Below are 13,532 nucleotides of genomic sequence, written 5' to 3'. Positions count from 1 at the left end.
TATTATTCTTTTAGTTATCGTTGCGAAAGTCATTATATCATTGCAGAAAGAAAGATATAACATGAATAGGGAATTTTAAAATAAAATTGTAAAACCAGTCAATTTCACTGGTGTGGTAGTTCTAGCGTTAAATATAATCATTCATTGCCCAATAATTAAAAGTATACAACAAAAATCCTTTTAGCTAACTTATTTAATTAGATTAGAAATTCCTTAAATTAAGGACATTTCTCTTCATTTTGGCAATGATACCGTATAATAAAAGAATCGTCTTTTCTTACACTTCTTTACTTACAACACTAGAACAACCCAGAGCAAAAATATGATAACTGGACACATATGTAAAGCTGCTTTTGCTCTTGCGTCGATGTCGTTTGTCGGGCCGTGTTCCAGTCTTCAAATTTTTGTTCCGGGTTGTTCTAGTGATGTAAGTATGTGTTGCAAAGAAGAACTTTTTACTGTATTTGTTTGGAACAATGTAGAATAAACGTAGAATAATTTGGAACAGCTTTAAAAAATATGACATTTAAAAAACTAGATGCTAACTTCATACAGGCGGAAAACTTGCAGTTTATTTTTACGATCATTTTTACGTAAACTTAAAAGTTTAGGACATTATATATTATATCACGTGTTTATTCTTCGCCCCATTAGATCTTTAGGAAGCTGAACGAATAGTTTCCGTGAAACGGTCTCATATCAACGAGATAGTTACGAGTAAAGACTGTAAACAAATACGTTTCGTCGACAGATTGAACATTTAAACAAATTTCTTGTTGCTTCGAATGTACTAATTTTATAAGTAAATTTAATTAATTTAATAAATATAAGTAAATTTTACTTTATGTATAAAAGGCAAGTCATTTTCAATCTAAATAGATAATAATTTAATTATTACTATAGAAATCAGAATTATAGTGATCTTTGTTTGTTACATAGATTTATTTATTGCGATTAAAATAGAGAATTATAACTATTTAATTAGAACTTAATGTAGTAATGTGATACTAAATTGGTAGTTCACAGCTCAATTTACAACTTACAACAGCCCACAACTTCTGAGCGACTACTCGCAACTGCCACTAGTCACAGTTGAGTTATAACCCTAACTACGACTATTGACTACTGATCATTGACACTTCTCTCCATCAACACTTACGTTTTATACCAGAGTTTTCGGTATTACTACAACGTACACGTGTTTTACAACTGTTGACTCAAGACGGTCACGTACACTTTCTTAACACGTCGAATACAACGCTAGTTTTACAAGCTTTGGCCGTGGCACCACGATGAAGTTTTTATTGAAATGTTATCTACAAGAGATATGTTACGATGGATAATCATCAAAGTCACTCGATTCACTTATTTTTACGATTATCAATTATCTCATATTGTTCGTTCGCCTTGTTAAATAATTGTCCTATGTTATTAAGTCTGGGGTTCTGCCATAAACCATCATTCATCCCTTCATCATACTTATTCGGACCCGCGACAATCCTAAAGAACAGTCACAATATTTAGCATTTTTTACTTTACTGTCAAGGCCCTTAATTGCTATCAGACATCTTGCAAGACGAAACGTTCCTTAGGGTCATTGTTCATTAAAGTAAAACACGATAAAAGTAAAATACTTTCAACAGCCACTGGTTGGGGGAGGGGGCACACATAATAGATGTATATTTCATGCATAAATAAAACTATTTGTAAATGTTGTATACTGCATTAATTTCATCACATTATTGTAATAACGATAGTAATAATAAAAAATTGATAACTATTTACATTTGTTCAAATTATGTGTTTCTACTAATCTTGATGCGCCGGTCACCGGTGACCCTCGTGGCATTCAACGTGTTAATAGCTCAATGACCTAAAGGGTCAAGAGCATATGGCTCATTAGAATTTCCTCGAGAGTTTTCCACGATAATTACATTACTTTAATAATTAGTTTGGATCATTTATCAATTTTGTCTTATTCATATCTTACATAATGTTTTTAAAGCAGCAATGTTGAAAGAAACTACAGCCGAAGTTTTCGAGAAGCTTTCTAGGGATAGAGCAGAACTTCAAGTCGATGAACGTAAAAATGAGAGAAATTAAAAAATGCTTTGCTCAATTGATAAAATGCGAAATTTAAATAATAAAATAAATGATTAGTGTAATATGAAGTTGCAAATATCGATCAGCTTTTCATTTCCTATTTCATTGAAAATTTAATTAAAGATCACATTCATTAAGAATGTTTTCTAGAAGCAAAAGATTTGGCTATAAATAATATCTTTTTTGTTTCAATGTAGACAAATTTATCATAAAAAGAAGAAAGTAGAAAATGTATAAGTCCCCTTACTACTGTGATTAAAAGAATGTTCACAAGAAACCAAGAAACGATATGAAAAGAAAAGATATAGCAAATTTTTCAAAGACTATATCTAATCTTTTTTCCAAGCATAAGAGAAAAATCAATAAAGATAAACATATTAATTTATATTATAAAGCAGTGCACACATAGACACAGTAAATAGAATACAATAAAACTTCAAATAAATAGAATTAACAACTTTTCTATTTTGTTTATCGCATTTTGTATATTAGCGATTAACTATATATATAGTTAATTATAATTATAACATACAATGTATAATAATGTATACATCAAGAGGCTAATTAGAATACTTCCTGATATACATTGCCACATTAAGAATCAAATATTTTCCAATCAGCCAGAAGCTCGGCGGTGTAGCCAGCTACGCGCGTTAAAGCCCAGAACTGAAAGCGACGCGTGGTGTGTTGTGTGGCGAGTTTGAATCCTCGGAAGAACACGAATAATGACTAAAACTCCATTATACAATTTTTCTGAAAAGAAAAATATGCAACAGGCAAGTGACAGCCCCGCTCTTGCCATATTGTTGTAGGTGCACGTATCTTCTGGGAGTGCACCTTAGTAAAGTGTGCTTGATGATGTTAGGCACCCAGGGGCCGGAGGAAACTCGCGCACTGACTAATGATCCCCCGCCCGTGGAGGTTTTAGCCGGTAAGAATCCGGCACTACCTTATGCCCCACCACTTTGAATGGGTATTAAGGTGTTTATGAAGATTTCCTCCACGAAAAAAAAAAAAAAAAAAAATTTTTTTGTGACATGAGAGGAGAAACTAATATTTTATTGACCCGCGCCATTTCAGTCAATATCTCACGATTATGTTGTTATTATTACATTATATGTTGTATATTATATATTATATATTGTTATTATTATATTATATTATTATATAGTTATTATTATAGGGGTTAACCCTGGAGTGCTGAATACTTGCGGCCTATGCCGTCCGTACGGACGGCGCGCGTCTGGCGCTGACGATCGCTGTGGACGGAATACTTTTTCATTAGACTGAACTCTGTTGATTGACTATTCAAAGCGCAAATCGTAATAAGTTATAGTAATTCTTTTGCACGAGATTAAATGATTCAAGAGCGTTATTTTTTAGTTATTTTTAATTATTTATTATAAACATTGAAATTTACAGTTAACTAGAATTTGGGTAATAAACTAGAAAACTAAATTTAGTAAATATAACACAAGTTAATAATTTAGTTGTGTGTGAAAAATTCAGTGCTTGAGAAAACTAAAAAAACCAGATGTAGAGTTTTCTTACAAGTGGTGACCACTTCAACAATAACGAGCCACTATTGGCATTTGTTTACTGCCGTAAGGAATGCATTTATATTTATTTCACACAAACGTAATAGTATTACTTCTGCGTAGGTGTTCGGAAAAATTGAAAAACCCATACATGCGTCCTTAGCCCATGCCGGGCTCTTACAGAAACCGCATATATATGTCCTTAGTTCACACCGATAGTTTTCGCCAGACACCTATATGCGCCCACTGCACTCAAAGGGTTAATTAAGCAAAATATGTTATGTTACTTTACATAAAGTATAAAGTTTGAACCTAATTGTCTTGGAAAATGAAGCTTCAAACGAAAGAATATTATCTAATATTGTCTACTCTTTCTTCCATATCGGTGCAAGTACAAATTGCATTACCTACGCATAGACCTGGTTTCTTATCATTCATCCTCTCTCCTGCAAAATATTCAGTGAAACTTACAAAATCTTTACAATCAATATCATCTAATTGCATCCGTTTACCAATTGCATTATTAATTACAGCATATTCTGTGCAATAAATTTATACTAGGTATCCTACCTAGGTAGGTACTGGGATCAGATCCGCAGGCTAAAATGGCGACACCCTTTAGGTTGAAGCATTAGATTCAACTAGAATCAAACATACTGTAAACTTTTATAATCCTAGTTACAGTACCACGCCAAAATAATTTGCTTATAATTCTCAATAAAAATTGATTGTAAAAAGTCTGCCAAATAAAAAAAAAAGAAAAGAAAAAAAGAATGTAAGGAAGAAATATTACGCGCGACGATGTATGCGCGCGGCATTGATAAACTATAACTGGAGAAAAAAGCGCTTTTAAAACAAATGTACGAACCTTGTTCCGATAAGTGCTGGGCAGGCAAGCCCATTGCGCGTAGCTCATATGAACCATCGCTCAAGAATTTCTTGTTATCTCGTGAAATCTTTCCTCGTCGTACGTATCCCTTGAACTTGCACTCACATCAACACACCATTACACACTGTTCAGTCAATTTAGAGTTAATGGACACTAGAGTTATAGAGCGAAAGATGAAAGGAAATATAGTTTAAATATGAGATTTAAGAAGAATTTAACCATACATTAAAAAAACTAGTTTAATAGTAATAAAGTGAAAAGTAAAAATAGTTTAGAACTAATGGGAAATTAGAATGAAACGTAAACTGCTGGACAGTTGCGCGTCAATTTTCTATTTAACTGTCAGAGTGTGATTTTAACGTTTACTCTGTATAACTTTCTCCGCGAGAATGCCGATTTCCGTGAAATGAAGATATATTGCGATAACTGAATATTACTCGATTAAATCCTCGTATCGCGGTATTTATCACGAGAAACGAACGCGCGAATAATCAGTTTGAAGTGACGCCGCCTTGCAACACGATAATGAACTAACCAGGATGAATAGGATATCGTCGGTTATAAACACACTATTCACTACACCACTAACATTCAGTCGCGAGATTGTGATAGAAAATTACGTTGACGAGTATTTTGAGAGGTTTTCTTGATCACACGAGTGAGAAAACACGTGCACGTTTCAAAGCGTTATTATTGCTACTCAGCGCGCGAAGGATACGCTCGGTGATTGTACTGGAAAGTCAGCAACTGCTGCCACTGGCCCAACTCAGGGAACCTCGACAACTGCTCGTTACGCGCAGTCGAAGCATACGGGACCCTCAGGCCCGTACGAACAAGCCAACGAAAATTTCGAGACACGGAGACCGAAATTTCGATCGTTCCATTTTTCCTAGTATTTAGGTATATTTTTCACTGTTTGATACGTCTGAAAGATTTTTGAAATATATTTCGTTTTAATATTTGTTCATGGAAGGAAAATAATAATTGCAAGACAAATAGTTATGTAAATTCATATTTTTATAATTAGAGAAATAAATAAGTAGAAAATTGCTATATAAGTAGAATACTAAATTTCGAATATTGTATATATTTTTGCATACTATGTGCATTCTATTTGCATTCTAATGATAATAAAATGAAATAAAATAAATTACAGTCAATTTGGATTGTATCAATACACTGTATTAATGCATGCTTATTTGCAAACAATCTCAATAAAAATATTGTTTTTCTTCATAAAGCTTTATCATGTTTTCCAACCTTTTTTGTAATTAATTTATGTAATTGAATCTTTATTGACTTATAATTTATTTTTAAATGTAATTTAATAGCCTCTTTATGTTCTCGTGTTTTGACATTGTGCAGTGGTGTGAATAATTATAAATTCAACGCCATTTTTGATTTTTCATAATATTAAATGAAAAATTGACAAAATCGATTATATAATATTTTATAACATTTTATAATGAAAGACAAAACGGAAGATACAACAAACAAAAATTGTATTCTTTTGAAGTCTGGAAAAAATTAAATTTTCTCCTGAAATTATATCTTGTTCTGTGAAATTATATTCTGTGAAAAAATATAAACTCAGTGTTAATTTTGTAACGTTTTCGTTCAATATTTAATGGATTTTCCCCTTTTTTAATTAATTCTATTAATTAAATTCTGTAATTATTTATACAGCGTTAAAATAACAAGTGACTTTTAAATGCTTAAAATTAGAAATTCTATTTGATGATTGAATACATTTGATTAAATATCTTGTGCAACTAATACCCCTCCACACGCAGAATGAGTATGGTATTTTAGAAAATTTGGAATAAAACATGTATGTGATAGTGTAAACATATTTTAAGGTATATCACAATACTTCATCACAGATAGTTAATAATTTGACAAAAGTTAGATGAAAATAAGTATCTCAAGATCATTGTATTTATTAAAATTTATTTTGGTTTCCTCCGAGTTTTATTTACATTACTAATAAATCATACTATATTATATTTGAATATTTTTCGATATTTCCATAAAGCAAAATGTAAATTAATACGAAATAAATGAGAAGTAGAATTTTTATGTCTTAAATTTCCAGCTCAATATGCAATCTGTAATTTCATTATTTCAAATATGTAATTCATTTGTGTAATTCATATAGATTCAACATTTTAATTTCTTTCATAATCTGTTGGACTGTTTTTCAAACCTTGACAAATTTCTCCATTAAATTTATTTTTACAACGTTATTTAACCCTTCAGAAATATTCTCAACAATGTTTTAAAAATGTTTCAACTGATTTCATGTAGTTTCATATGATCCTCCTTACATTGGAAGAAATTACATTATTTTATTTATTTTAATTGTCCCGCGCATATGTACACTAACTTCATTTCTAATTTCCTTAAACACGAGTTAAGCAAGCAAATTTTTGTGATACGTTCATAAGGTTTTTAACCATAAAGTACCGGACACATAATGTGGTTTTGTAAAATGGCCCCAATACGCGCTGATCGTACCCGGCAAGCCTCTGACTATCCAATTTCCTTAAACATGACACTTAAAAATAAAGGACAGAACACACATTTGTCCTCGAATAATATAATACGTTTGAAGAAACTGTAACACTCAGAATGAAATATTATAACAATTGTAAAACATAGAGCTCTATTTTCTTTTTAAACTTTTAAACCAAATTAGAAATATTTAACGATAAAGTTAATTTTACACCTAAACTTCCATCTTTATTATAAACTCTATGTACATGTAAAGAATTTGAATAATCCTAAATCATCAGGCTAGTAAATAGCAATACAACAACTATTTATACTATACCAATATATAATTACAGACTTTAGGTTTGGTTCGGGGCGAGGGTAACATGCGGACGGAGAGCTCTGCGGAAAAAGTGAAGTGTGAAGGGAAAAAGGAGAAGGAAGCACAAAGTGACACGAAGAAGGGAAAATAAAGGGTGAGCATACGAGGAGGAAGTGAAAGAAAAGCGAAAAGAAGTCAGGAACGAGAGAAAGACACAAATTAGAAAAACTAGAGGGGTAGAGGTTAGGAAGTCAGAAGGGCGGCAAACAAAGTAAGGTAGGGAAACAAAAGATGGCGACAAACAGAGGGAGACCAAGGAACATGGATAAGGCGGGAGATAAGGCAGATTTCAAACAATATGTAATTACCATTATTATTTTCGACGCCAAAAACGAGCAATAATAATTCAGCTATCATAAATTCCATCTTACCTGCACCTCTATTCACGATAAAAAGTATTTTTATTATCATGTTTTGATTGTAAGTTTCTTGAAATAAATATCAAATAAATAAACTCACAAATACATAATTATTATTTACAAAAGATTTAAGAAAACTATTATTTGTAGATTTCTCAATAAACTTTTAAGACACAAAGGAATGAAAATACGAGGAATAAATTACAAAGATAATTTTCATATGGTTTAATAACAATAAATGTTCAACCTTCAAATGTACGACTAGAAAAATGATAACTTCACAAAACTGTACTCCCGTCCAATTATATTTCACCTAAATAAATTGTATCTAAATCAGCAAATTAATTTGGACTCAGCAAGTCTACTAGAAATTTTTCAGTTTTGAATTTTTATATTCTAACTTCATTGTAATTTTAACAGATAAACAACCTCTGAACGTTTCAAGTAAAACTTTGATGTAATGTTACGAATAAAAATTGTAAGACGAAAACTCACACATATTATAACACTCTTACACATTTTCCTCGAATGTAACATAATATAACATAACGTCAAAGGCGTAGAAATATTAATCTGCCCATAGCGTAATCGTATTTACAATTACGAAGTACACTGTTACCCTCATCAAAAAGTAATCATAAAATTACAATGGAAAACTAATGGTAGCTAAATTTTATTCTATTTATAAACAATTTTTTGTCTTTCTAAATCTGAAGATAATATTAATAACAGATAATTTTTACCTACATAATATATATAATCAGTCAAAAAACACTCTTTGAAAGAGAGTAACTTTTTTAAAATTAAACCAAACGACGAGTTTTTTTGAAAAATTGCAAGGATTGTTTTAACTAGACGATGGGGGAAGAATTGTTCAGAAAATTGAAATTGATATGAACGGTGATGGAAGTACTAAAGATCACGTTATATAACTTTATATTATAATGAAAATTTATTATTATTATTAAAGTGGGTTTTGTAAATATATGTCAATTACATGCTGAAAAATTCATCTTAATACGATAAATTAAAATTAAAAATTCATCTTGATACGATAAATTTTGATATCAAAATTTATTTTCATATTTGAAATTTATTTTCACAGTTATAGGGCGAAAGTTATGAAAAATTGAAAAATTCACTATTTTTTAATAGCTCGAACTTTATAGTAACGTTAATTAATTTTTATGAAATTTTCGGCATGTACTAACATAAATGTTCAAAGTGTGTTGTTCAAATTTTTATTACAAGCGTGGATAAAACTTTTATTTTCATAAAAGTGACTTTTACCTAGTAATTTCTATTTTCTCAAAATTTTGTGAACTAATTTTTCTAACTTTTCAAAAAAATTTGAGTCATTTGATGCAATTTTAAATTAATTAATTAAGTTATATGATGTTATTGTTTTAAAGGGTGCACAGAGAAATTTTTGTCTCACTGTATCTGTATATTGTAAAACTTCAGGTATTTGTTTGATATCAATTATTGTGCAATTTTTCTCTACAATTTCATGATTTTTAATTCACATCACATTTGTGTATATCATCGGCCAATATCATCATTTACTCTATTTAATATTATAAATTACATGATACAAATGAATTGGCAGATTTATAACAAAATAACTAGATAGTCAAAAAGATAAAACATATTTAATTTGTACTAAACTCTTGTACAATCGAATTATAATTATTAATGGAATTTTATAAAGTCATAAGTTACAAATAATAAACATATTAGATAAACATCAACAAATATATTTAATAATCTGAGAATGATAACACTAAATATCCTAAAAGAAATAATAGCTTTTCCTTTATCTCCTAATCATGGCTATTCACAGATTTCAAAATTCTTACTAATTTAGATAAACCTTTGCTGGAATAATTATACAACATATCCCCAAAGTACCTTTTAGAGAAATTTGTTATATTGTTATTACATTGTTACAATTTTTCTAACTTGTCTGAAACCCATGGGAACATAGAATCCCATTATAGATGGAACCACATATATCATTTTTTAAACTTGAATATATTACACTATTTTTGAAAAAAAGGTCTTCCCCCCTTCTCAATTTAATTCCTCTATCTATATGACATATGTATATATAAAATAAATATAAAATATATATAAAAATAAATAATATATAAAATGACGTATGTATATATAAATACAATGTACAATATGGATATGTGTGTGTGTTTATATTTATAATTAGTATACTACGTTATAAGAGTTATTTCTATATATATTAGGTTATCCAAAAAAGTTTCTTTCGTTTTATAAGGAAATTATAGACGCACAATATTTTTTGATTTATATTAGTTTATTGAATTATGCACGAACGTAATAATAGTAATATAACGAAATGGATCATACCTAATTCAAAACAGAAATTGTTGATACTTGAAAGAAACTTTTCGGACAACCTAATATATTTTCGCCTCTGCATTTTCTCCAGAATATCCTGAACCGCAGGGTGCCACGATTATGTACGGACGGCCCTGAGCAACGGTCCGCTCTACAACGCTAACTATCGAGAGGGCAAGGCATAGACGCGTGTTTTCTACGCTTCGCGTTATGCGGGCGTAACGATCGAACGAGCGTTTCATTTTGAAAGGGGCGAAGTAGTAAAACGAAGCAAAGAAAGGGGCAGACGCATGTCGGCTTGCACATGAGTCACCGATTTACCGAATGATCAATGAACTAAGCATGGCCCCTCCTTGCACTCGGAATGCACACGAAACACGCACTGACAATGCATGGAGAAACTAAGAGAAAGAGAACGAAGCGACAGTGATTATTCGAGAGAATGGTGCAGTGCGAGACAGAGAAGAAAAGAGGCTCATCAAAATGCTATTAGCGACCATTTGCCCCTTTGCTCGTTGAAATTGAAAGCATATGTATCCTCCCTGCTGGCGATTGTTCTTGGAAACGCGTGTCCGTACGTGTGTGACGTTGCTCTATTCATTATCAATAAAGGAGCAAGACAGCACATTGAGCAAGCTGTTCGAGAGTGGCAGTGGATGAGAGAGATCAAACGGATAGAGAGGTATGCGCATATTCGAGGCAGTAGTTGATTCGTGGAAAGAAATTTTGTTGGAAAATTCTCGAGTACACAGGGCGTAAAACCAAATGCGATAAATGGAAATGTAGTGGCACTCGAGCTAGAGGGCAACTCGAATCATGTTGTTGTTTTGCCTCGGAATATCAATATCGTTAGGAAACACGTAATATAATACTAAACTCCGGACAAAACAATGTTGCCGCTACGTGCAACCGTCGAACGAAGACATTTTGAAGTTTCCGGCTCTCCCCCGACCAGTATAAATAACCGAATGCGATCGTAAGGTGAGCAGTGTATCAGTGTCAGTCTCGAGCGATCTTAGTAGCGATCTATACACAGTCTTTAGCGAATCCGTTAGTATCAAGCGCCTTGGCGAATATTCTATGTATTTATTAAATATTGTAAAATATATTTGACGGTTTTCAACATCGAGTTATCTGATTGTAAAATTCTTCCAAATAAAAAAAAATTTGTAATGAAATCGCAGTTTCTTGAGATGCTCTTTAACCGTTTTGGCGCTAACGCAGCGCGATCTGTAGTGAACTGTGTCGCGATGTTTGGTTACAATCGTCAATTCGCAACGCGCTCGGTTCCCAATGTAGCTCGTCGCGAGTCATATCAATTATTTTTTTTTTTTCTAAATAATCATAAATCACCTGCATAAACGAAAAAAAATTTCTCGCAAATAAATAAACGAAGCGCTATCACGCTGCATGGCACAATCCGACACGAATTCTTGAAAACCCTTGGCACTAAAACGGTTAATGAGAGACAGGCGGCGAAAACGTGATCATACAGTTTTTCTACCCGTGTTGAATTCCTGCACCCATTGTCTTATGAATAATTCAACCGTAACTGCTAATTTCTTCTGTCTGAACGTTTCCAGCATTGCAACACTAGAAACCACCAAAAGCAGTGAAAATGACTGGTCTTTAAAAAATACCTAATAATAGAGTATTTTTATATTTATTGATTTCTTACTTTCTTACAGAAGCAATTCCATGTTATGTAGTACAGTTTTGGTATTATTGAACCATCTGAGACCATGATCTCTAAACGAGGGTTGACACATTTATAAAATTGTAAAACCAGTCAATTTAACTGGTGTGGTAGTTCTAGTGTTAATGAGTAGATGGAGCTCCCTAAGATCATTCGTTTCAAACGGTCGTTGCCATTTGTAGAACTTTTATACTTATATAGTTAGGGAATTTTTAAATTCTATGTAGTTTAAGCCTTTTATTGTAGTTTATGTCTTTTTAAGCGGTGCATAGTATATTTTACGGTATATAAAGATATACTACCAAAAGATTATTGGGTGGAGGATATTTTTGAACGATGGATTTGTTCGTTTCGATCTTTTCGCCTACTGTTTGGTTATATTACAGTTGTGTGCTTCTCATGTTGAGTTACTTATTCGTACATACTAAATAAAATCTCACTATTATTATTAGTAAATTAATTCGACGATCAGGATAGCGATCGCTTATTTGTGAGTAATGGGAAGTCAATTTCGAGCGAGGAAGAAGCGGTTAATTAATTCGAAAGGAGAAATAATGTTTCACGTTTCGTGCAAAACTCTCTGGTGTTCTTTCCAGCCAGTTCTTTCAGCCTTCAAGAGCTAAATTCTAAGTTTTAAAAGGCAAATATACGTAAACCCTGAAAATACATCTAAAATTTGAGAATTCTTTATTGTTACATATGAAGAGACTCGGTACAAAGTATTTGTAAACTTAAGCCTAACTATGTCCGCCATATCGCCAAGCTCTGCCCAAATTGAGAATATGAGAACATCTGTTTATCCCCCAGGAAAAATAAAGAAGTAAGTGAACTAACCATATTAGCAGAAGAATTTAAAGAACCTTTTCCTCCTTCGGTAAGAGTGGAATTGATCTTACCACTAACCTCAAACAAAAGAGCATCCATAGATAAGCACCAATATTACAATTAGCGAACAGTACAGACATTGACAACACAGTTATTGCCGATCACACCATTATCCATAGAACATAATACTATGTCAGTTAAATCACGAAACAATACTGTTAAGCGTAGCAAAATTTAAATCGAAGAGTTAGATCAAATCAATGAAAAGTCTGAACCTGCTGAAACCCCAGTCAATCTCAATCAACACAGAATCCCATAACCAGCTCCTTAGTTTTCTTTATTTATAACTATAACTATTTCCATTTATTTGTAACCATTTCCATAGTTAGATCAAATTTCCCTAAATAATTATGTACCGATCCGAAACGCCTATCTTACAATGGAACTCTAGTAACTTCTTCGCCCTACAGATCAACTACGGAACTACAGAGTCGCAATATTAGTCAAACATTCTTACAGTAGTGAGGAATTACAAGTAGATAACTATGGAGGTAATAGCAACAAAAATCCATCTCTTCCCTCAAATGTTTGCATATGTAATGCATATGTGTATATCCCGAACAATTATTCCCTACATGAGCCACAGCACAACAATTTAATCAATAAATTATCAAAACCTTACATTCTATTGGATAATTTTAATAACCACAACAATATCTGGAGATCAGACAAGACTCAGTTGAGAAGCAAAATTAATGTACAAGAATGACTTCAAACCAACTCATTTCTATTTAGCCAGAGGAACCTTCAATGCTATTAATCTGATCTTCGGCATACAGGAATTGCATTTCCCTGTAATAACAACAATATTCCC

The 13,532-nt window shown here is 32.0% G+C and overlaps 1 protein-coding gene and 1 long non-coding RNA gene across 2 annotated transcripts in view; one reads left to right on the top strand and one right to left on the bottom strand.

Moving 5' to 3' along the window:
• Positions 1-13,532, bottom strand: part of LOC105666782 — a 360,020-nt gene that overhangs the window by 295,357 nt on the left and 51,131 nt on the right. The gene's annotated exons all lie outside the window — the stretch shown is intronic.
• Positions 4,873-9,064, top strand: LOC110120044. The gene is made up of 3 exons (XR_002308610.2): positions 4,873-5,430; positions 7,380-7,825; positions 7,915-9,064. It is a non-coding gene; the product is annotated as an uncharacterized LOC110120044 (long non-coding RNA).

This window comes from Bombus terrestris, chromosome 18 (assembly GCF_910591885.1).
Source record: "Bombus terrestris chromosome 18, iyBomTerr1.2, whole genome shotgun sequence".
NCBI lineage: Eukaryota > Metazoa > Arthropoda > Insecta > Hymenoptera > Apidae > Bombus > Bombus terrestris.
The sequence above is the reverse complement of the archived record's forward strand: the minus strand, read 5'-3'. Positions and strand labels throughout refer to the sequence as shown.